Source organism: Marmota marmota, unplaced genomic scaffold (genome assembly GCF_001458135.2).
Source record: "Marmota marmota marmota unplaced genomic scaffold, marMar, whole genome shotgun sequence".
Lineage (NCBI taxonomy): Eukaryota > Metazoa > Chordata > Mammalia > Rodentia > Sciuridae > Marmota > Marmota marmota.
Window position 1 is genome coordinate 3,676,000 of NW_026000079.1, and position 8,788 is coordinate 3,684,787.

Sequence of the window (8,788 nt, forward strand, 5' to 3'; positions counted from 1 at the left end):
TCTGAGCCAAATCATACTTCTCTAAAATAAAGTTGCAAAAATTTTAGGACACTGAATTACAATTTGTCTCAGGCTTTTCTTAGGTATAGTATCATGGTCCTACTTAAATTGATCCACACTAAAAACAAAGGGTCATTAACCTTTTCACATAAACCCTGCTCTATTTAAGTATTGAGTTACTTTTTGCCTGGCATCCCAGCTCTGCCCTCCTAACCAAGCTAATTTGTCCCAATCTTCCCTAAAACAGTCTCAGTTCTATATTTGCACACAGCGCCATCCTAAACCTTCTTTTCCCATGCTTCTACATAAATAACTGTCCTTTATCTGATAAAATATATTCCCTGGTGTTTATTTCCTGATGTCCTAATGATATTTTTGCTTACTGGCCCTCAAAATTAACTCCCTTTCTTCCACATCGCTTTTTAAAAAAATGCATATTTCCTAGCCTCCCTTGTTGAGAAGTAGGCTAAATTCTTGACAAGGGAATAGAGGAGGTGATGTGCCATTTCCTGGCTGAGAACTGAAAAACAGTAGGCCAACACTTCCTCAGTTACATTGAATAATACAGCAACAGGAATTGTTAAAAGTTGGTCAATTATATGAAAGAAATACTTTCTATCTTGTTTCAGCAGTTGTATTTTGGGGTCTTTGTTGGAGCTATTAGACATACTCTAGTGGTTCTCAAACTTCTTGGTCTCAGAATCCCTTTAAGAGGACATTCTTAAAACTCAAGGGACACCAAAGAGATTTTGCTATGTGGACCACAACTAAAGTAGTCATCAGAGTAGAAACAGAATTTTTAAAAATATCAATTCATTAACAAATAACAGAACCATTCCACATTTAACAATATTGTTTTTGAAAATTAAATCGTTCTGTCTATGAAAAATAACTAAGTAAGGATAGTGGCATTGTTTTATATATTTTTTTTTAAGAGAGAGTGAGTGAGAGAGAGAGAATTTTTTAATATTTATTTTTTTAGCCTTCGGCGGACACAACATCTTTGTTTTGTATGTGGTGCTGAGGATCGAACCCGGGCCGCACGCATGCCAGGCGAGCGCGCCATCGCCTGAGCCACATCCCCAGCCCCTGTTTTATATTTTTACAAATTTTTTAATTCTGCATTTGGTCTGGTGTGATATATTTTGGTTGAATTATTTGAAAAAAAAATCTGGTCTTATAGTTAGAAAAGGAGTACTTTAAAAAGTTTTAAAGTTTTTAGTGAATTCGTTTTGGGAGGTTGGGGGAGGGATTGGGGATTGAATCCAGGGGCACTTAACAACTAAGCCACATCCCCAGCCGTTTTATTTAAATTTTGAGACACTTAAGTTGTTTAGGACCTTACTAAATTGCTGAGGCTGGCCTCAGACTTGCAATCCTCCTGCCCCAGCCTCCCAAATCACTGGGATTACAGACATGCACCACCATGCCTGGCAGTGAACTTTTTTTGAGACTTTTTTTTTTTTTTAAGGGCAATACAGGGATTTAACCCAGGGGCACTCTATAACTAAACTACATCCCCAGCCCTTTTTACTTTTCATTTTGAGATAGAGTATCACTACACTGCCCAGGCTGCCCTGAATTTGCAAACCTCCTGCTTCAACCTCCCCAATTACTGGGACTGCATATGTGCAGCACCACCACACCCTGCCTAATATTCTTTTTTTGGTGGTGGTGGGAGGAGCTACTGGGGATTGAACTCAGGGACACTCAACCACTGAGCCACACCTCCAGCCCTATTTTTTACTTGAACTCTTGATCCTCCTGCCTTATCCTCCTGAGCTGCTGGGATTACAGGTATCTAAATTTCTTCTTAATGAGAAATAGTTAACAGCACTCAGATACCCACAGTGATGCTATGTTCTTCTCAAGCGCATATCTGTATTTCACTCTTAACAGTTGCTAAATTCCAGAGATTGTACTTCTAGGATGGTATGAAAGCAACCTCCAAAGTAATTCCATTAAATGGTACTTTCTGGAGATAATTTCACTCTTTGTAGCCTCTAAAATGAAACTTGTTCTATAGCTATTTTGCTTTCTGTCAGGGGCTTTTATACCATTTGAGGAATTTGTTTTGTATTTTGGTTTGTATGTTTTGTAAGTTCCTTTAGGGAAATGAAATGGAGAGATTATGTTCTTGGGAATTACAGAGTTAAATGCTAGAAATGATTGTCAGTACATTAGATAGCTTGAAAGGAGCTCAACTGTCTGGTTTGCATTAGGGTAGGTGGGAGATGGTACAAAAAGGAGACCATTGTTCTGTGATCTTTGCTAGGACCTGGAAGTGCATTTTTGTTTCCAGTTTGGTTGGAAGACAAATGATCTTTTATTTTCCTATAAGGTTGCAAGTAAAGGGCATAGGTCAGCTAATCTCTGAAACACATTTGAGATAGAATTTATTTGGATAATTATTTTTTCCACTTGAAAATATACAAGTTGTTGTTAAAGAAACTGTATTAAGGTCCACTCTTTCTGCAATAAATTTTCTAGCTCAGCTACTACTGGATTAGCTATACTTATAACATTATCCTTTATTTGACTAATTTAATATACAGAGCTATGAATATTCTTGAGGGATATTTTGGAGAAATTCTGTGAGACTTTTCTGAGGTTTAAATGGCTGCCATTTCCTTGTCATGACCACATCCCAGTTCCTATATCTCTATAAAGTATAAAATGTGGTTACCCTCATAAACTGCTGCATTTAGGTGCCTCTAGAATTATTGATCTGATTATGAGAGTGATATGTTAAATACATGGTTTGTCTATGTGTGTTTGTGTGTGTGTGTATGCATGCTTTCTTCCTCTGTTGTGTCTTTTTTTTTTTAATTTTTTTAATATTTATTTTTTAGTTTTTTTTTTCGGCGGACACAACATCTTTGTATGTGGTGCTGAGGATCGAACCCGGGCCGCACACATGCCAGGCAAGCGCGCTACCGCTTGAGCCACATCCCCAGCCCCTCTGTTGTGTCTTGTGTCATACAATAATTGGCTAAATTTTTTTTTTTTTTTTTTACTAATGAAACAGTGTTACAGGTAATCATCAATAGCATGAGCAACAATTGGCTGAGAGTTGAAACCGGTTTACCATCCTTGTGATAGAAGGGGGCAGTATTCTGGTCATTAGAAATAGACATAGATTTTTAATCACCACTGTCGTATAATCTTGGGCAGGTTTATCTAGTATCTCCCAGTCTCCATTCTTCTTTCTCCTCTCCCTCCTCCTTCCCCTCCTCCTCTCTCCCCTTCCCCTTCCCCTTCTCCTTTCTTCTTTGTTCTTTTTTTATTTTGGTATTGGGTATTGAACCCAGGGACACTTAACCACTGAGCCATATCCATAGTTGTTTTTATTTTTTTATTTTGAGACAGGGTCTTGCTAAGTTGCTTAGGGCCTCACTATGTTACTGAGGCTATCTTTGAACTTGCAGTCCTCCTGCCCCAGCCTCCTGAGCCATTGGGTTTACATGTGTGTGCCACTCCCGACTCAGTTTCTTTTTTCATAGGCTGGGAGTAATATGAACTTCATAGGAATGTTCTGATAATTAAATGAGTAATTTTTCTATGATTTTTTTTTTAAACTCACAGTTCTGGTATTTAGCATTCTCACTCAAAAGCTGATCTCCTCTTTCCTATTTCCCATTCCTCCAGTCCCCTAATACATCCCTTTTACTTTTCTTCCTTTTGGTATGAACTTTCCCCTAACTATTGTTTGATGAGTATGTCATTGGAAAATGGTTTATCTGAGAAGGCATTCCTGTGTATGTATGTACAGAATGTAAATAGGAGAGCATGTTTTTCAAGAGCAGTGTAATATAAGTCATTTCAAAGAGGACATGTGGTACTTGTGAAACCCAAGAGCTCATCACAGTGACCAAACATTGAAGTTCTCCACAGGATGCTGTAGTTACCAGTAATGCTACTTTCCTGAGCAGATATAAAATTATAATCCATGATTAGTGATGTGGGAAAGTAAATGTCTTAAAAGTTTATTTTGTACCACAGATTGAACCCAGGGATGTTTAACCACTGACCCACATCCCCAGCCTCCCCCCGCTTTTTTTTTTTAACATTTTTTTTCTTATTTTTTATTTGTAGGTTGACACAATACCTGTGTTTTTTTTTTGTTTGTTTGTTTGTTTGTTTTTAATGTGGTGCTGAGGATCGAACCCAGTGCCTCACACATGCTAGGCAAGTGCTCTACCTCTGAGCCACAACCCCTCTACCTCTGAGCCACAACCCCAGCCCTCCCCAGCCCTTTTAAAATATTTTATTTAGAGACAGGGTCTCACTGAGTTGCTAAGTTCCTGAGGCTGGCTTTGAACTTAATCCTCCTGCTTCAGCCTCCCAGTCCCATTACAGGCGTGTACCACCACGCCCAGCTAAGTTCTTTTTTTTTTTTTTTTTTTAAAGCAATGTGAAAGATCCACAACTATTCTAAATTCATCTCTCCTTGCACCCATTGTTATTAGTAAAGATAATGTGTTGGAGAAGGTTGGAAGAATATAGCTAACTACTATTCCTTTATTGAATGATATGCTTAGATTCCTTATTTGCCTGATTCTTCTGTGAGACCCCCTGCACTTCCCCCTGCCCCCTCTACTGGGGATCAGACCCAGAGCCTCACACATGCTAGGCACACTACCACTGAGCTACATCCCCAGAATTTTTTATTTTGAGATAGGATCTTGCTAAGTTGACAAGGCTGCCCTGGAACTTGTTGTTCTGCTACCTCAGCCCCAAGTTGCTGCAATTATAGGAGTGTGCCCTGTGCCTGGCTAAGCACATTTTTAAAACTATAGCATCAGGGATGGGAATGTAGCTCAGTGGTAGAGTGCTTGCCTGACATGTGTGAGGCCCCAAGTTTGATCCCCAGCACTGACACACATACATACACAAGAAAGAAAGAAATTAAAAACACAAACTATAGAGTGTCTAATAATTACCAGGAGAGCTTGGTAAACTGGTGGGACTTATGGGGGGGGGAATAAAACCACTTTGATCTTTGTAAAAGTAGTTTTAAGTATCAAGGTTCCTTGGCCCACATTTATTACTGTGAAGTGGCCCTAGGAAACTGCATTTTAAATAGAGCTGAAGTGTTTCTGATGTAGGAGGTCTAAAATGACAGACATTGATTTAAAATACAAAAAAAAAAAAAGACTAAATTTTCTGCATTCCATCCATGGGTTACACATCAGTCTATATTATCCTTTATAGTGATAATTCTCCACAGACTTTCTGAGATAAAGGACTATTTTTTATTCTGTTTTGTTTTGTAATATAGCGTGGACTAATACTATTATAAATACAGTGGAATAAATTACTATAAAAACAAAAAGAAACCTAAAATCCAAGCTCAGTATTTTTGTATTGTTAGAGTGACCAGACATAAAATTACTGTCAAATTAACATGAAAGTTTCTAAATGCTTACTTTCATTTTGTGAGCTTATCTTATCGTAGAGTGATAACAAAGAATTCACAGATCAAATGAGTCTGTGGGCCACTTTAAGGTGTTGTTTTTTAGGAAATGAAAATGCTAGGCACAGTGCCACACACCTGTAATCCCAGTGACTGAAGATGCTGAAATGGGAAGATAGCAAATTCAGGGCCAATCTGGGTAACTTAGTGAGACCCTGTCTCAAAATAAGAAAAAGACTGGAGATGTTGCTCAGTACATCAACATTTCTATTCTCCTTCTTTCAACATATATTCTAAATGGTACTTGTGATACAAAACCACACAATTTGGCTCCTGAATTCTTTGTCCTGCCTCATTTCCTGCCACTCTCCCTCTTGGATAAAACATTTCATCTTTATCTTTTTACTGTTTATTAAACATAATAAACATCAACATATCTCAAGTAACATCCTTGCTGTTCCCTCTACTTGTTTTTCCTCAGATACATGTATAGCTCACTTCTTCCCTTAATTGAGTATTTGGCTCTAATGGTATCTTTTCTGACAGGACTTTGTTCACCATACTTTTTAAATAGGTTATGTCCCTACCATAACATTACTTCTGTCCCCTTTGCATGTTGACCCCCCCCATGATACTTAAAACTACTTTTACACAAATCAAAGTTGTTTTATCCCCCCCCCATAAGTCCATGAAGGTGGAGAGTTAGTTCAGTATCCTCAGTTCCTCAGATAGTGCTAAAAATAAATAGTATGCGTCTCAAATGTATTTATTTCATTGAACCTGAGATGCCATTGATTTTAAGTTGCATCAGTGTTTTGTGAACCAATAGAGGAAAAAAATGCTGCCAGTTTAGAAGCCATTGATTATATGACATATTCTGATATCAGCTTAAAATGTGAGAAAATAATGTGTATGTGTAATTATAAATCTCTAATTTAAAAAGGGTGCGGTGGCACATGCCTGTAATTCCAGGGACTTGGGAGACTGAGGCAGGAGGATCCCAAGTTTGAGACCAGCCTCAGCAAGTTAATGAGACCCTGTCTCAAAATAAAAAGGGCTGGTGCTGTAGCTTAGTGGTAAAGTGCCTTTGGGTCCAATCCCCAGTACCATAAATAAATCTATGAAATTTTTATTGTTGAATGAGTAACTAAGGAAGAAAGGAGTCATTTTATGTGACTTTAGTGTTTCTAACTTATCTAGGGAATTATGGTCTCATTATTCTAAATAATGAAATATAAGAAGAGAAATAAGGTAGATAAGGGATGTGAGGGGCTGGGGTCGGGGCTCAGTTGGTAGAGCGCTCACCTAGCATATGTGAGGCCCTGGGTTCAATCCTCAGCACCGCATAAAAATAAAATAAAGGTGTTGTGTCCATCTACTATAAAAAATTTTAAAAAGGGGAGGTATAAGGAAGTATGTTTTCCTTCCTTTTTTTTTTTTTTTTTTAGAATTTTTTTTTAATATTTATTTTCTAGTTTTTGGCGGACACAACATCTTTGTTTGTATGTGGTGCTGAGGATCGAACCCGGGCCGCACGCATGCCAGTTGAGCGCGCTACCGCTTGAGCCACATCCCCAGCCCCTGTTTTCCTTCCTTTAATTCACCAAGCAGAAGCAAGAAGAACCTTTTAGGAATGAGAAGGAGATCAGATCTTGTTTGAGACCTAGATTCTATTCTTGAAGTCATCTACATTTGTGTATTAGGATACTTCTCTATTTAATAGGAACTACATCTTCATATTTCTCCAGTTACTTATATTGTTATTAAATTCATCCTCAAATTATTTGTATTTCTAAATATGTGTATTGTAGGTATTTCAAAACAATGATTTCAGGACAGTCTTCACTTGACCCCTTTAATAATAAGGTGGAGGTTCTCTTTGCCTCCATCCTTCCATCTTAATTGGATTGTCAGATATTTAAAGTACTGCATGCCAGTAAACAGGTTGCAGACCTCTGCCTGGTTAATGTGTTCCCCTGACAGAAAGCAAACCACAAGTACCTTTTTTTCATATGTAAAAGTGGTTGATGATTTCAGCATTTTTGTTTATAATGTGTTACGGACTTATATATGAAGAATATTCCAGAGAAATCACTCTCCTTTTTACTACCCTGTTTGCTGGGATGAATATAGTGACTTTTATATATTTTGTCAACATGAAAATTATATCACATGCCGTTAGTTTAAATAGTGCCTACAATAGAAAGGTAATTTTTTTTTTTTTTTTTTTGGTACCAAGGATTGAACTCAGGGGCACTCAACCACTAAGCCACATCCCCAGCCTGATTTTATATTTTATTTAGAATCAGGGTCTTACTGAGTTGCTGAGGGTGGCTTTGAACTCGCGATTCTCTAGTCTCAGCCTCCCAAGCCACTGAGATTATAGGTGTGTGCCACCGAGCCCGTGATAATCTTATTTTTATTTTATTTTATTTTTTTTGTGGTACTAGAGATCAGACCCAGGTTCTCATACATGCTAGGTCAGCTTTCTACTACTGACCCCTTTTTATTTATTTTGAAACAAGTAACTGGGTTATAGGTGTGTCCCATCATACCCAGCTCAAAGACAAATCTTTTTTGTGAAGGTACGTTGTAGGAAAGGCAAACCAAAGCAACGTGATTTTTAAAGTTATATTTATGAAGAATTGTAAAGCAGGGCTGGGGTGTATAGCTCAATAGTGGTGCTTGGCTAGTAGCATGCTTGAGGTCCTGAGCTTGATTCCCCAGCCCTGCCACAAAGAAGAAACAAAGGATTTTATTTATTTATTTATTCTTTTATAAATATTAAAAAAAGACAGGATCTCATATTTCATATCTAATGCCTTTTTCTCCCAAAGAAGTAAACAGGTCTATGACTGCCAACAGAAAATGATCTGACACTTTAGGTGGGCCCCTGTCATCTGCATGTAAAGAGTGACTTAATGCCATTCAGACCCAACAAACCCATAGTATCAAGCAAGCTACATGCTATTTACCTTATTATGCTCACTTCAGTCTCCCACATACCAGTGTAGCTCCACATCATGTACAACCACAAAAATGGGAAGTTATACTCCATGTATGTTTTGATATGTCAAAATAAATTCTACTGTCATGTATAATTAAAAAGAACAAATTAAAAACTTTAAAAAGTATGGTAGAGAAAGGCCATCTAGAAATATGGCATCTGCTAGTATAGTAGAGTGAAATAACTCAAATTATCATAATAAAATATATTTTGATGGGGGAAAAGTAAATAAATAAATCTCCCATACTGTTCGTATTCTTTTGCCACATTACTTTCCATTTCTGGGTGTCAAGCTGAGGAAAGGTTTTTCTAAAGGTGAAAAAGTTCATTCTATTTTGCTTTTTTTTTTTTTTTTTTTTTTTTTT

At 37.5% G+C, this 8,788-nt stretch overlaps 1 long non-coding RNA gene across 1 annotated transcript; it reads right to left on the bottom strand.

Annotated features, from left to right (window-relative positions):
• Positions 1 to 239: 239 nt before the first annotated feature.
• Positions 240 to 6,399, bottom strand: LOC125620266. Its single transcript, XR_007351880.1, has 3 exons — positions 6,015 to 6,399; positions 5,975 to 5,978; positions 240 to 545 (listed from the first exon to the last, which is right to left on the bottom strand). It is a non-coding gene; the product is annotated as an uncharacterized LOC125620266 (long non-coding RNA).
• Positions 6,400 to 8,788: the final 2,389 nt, after the last annotated feature.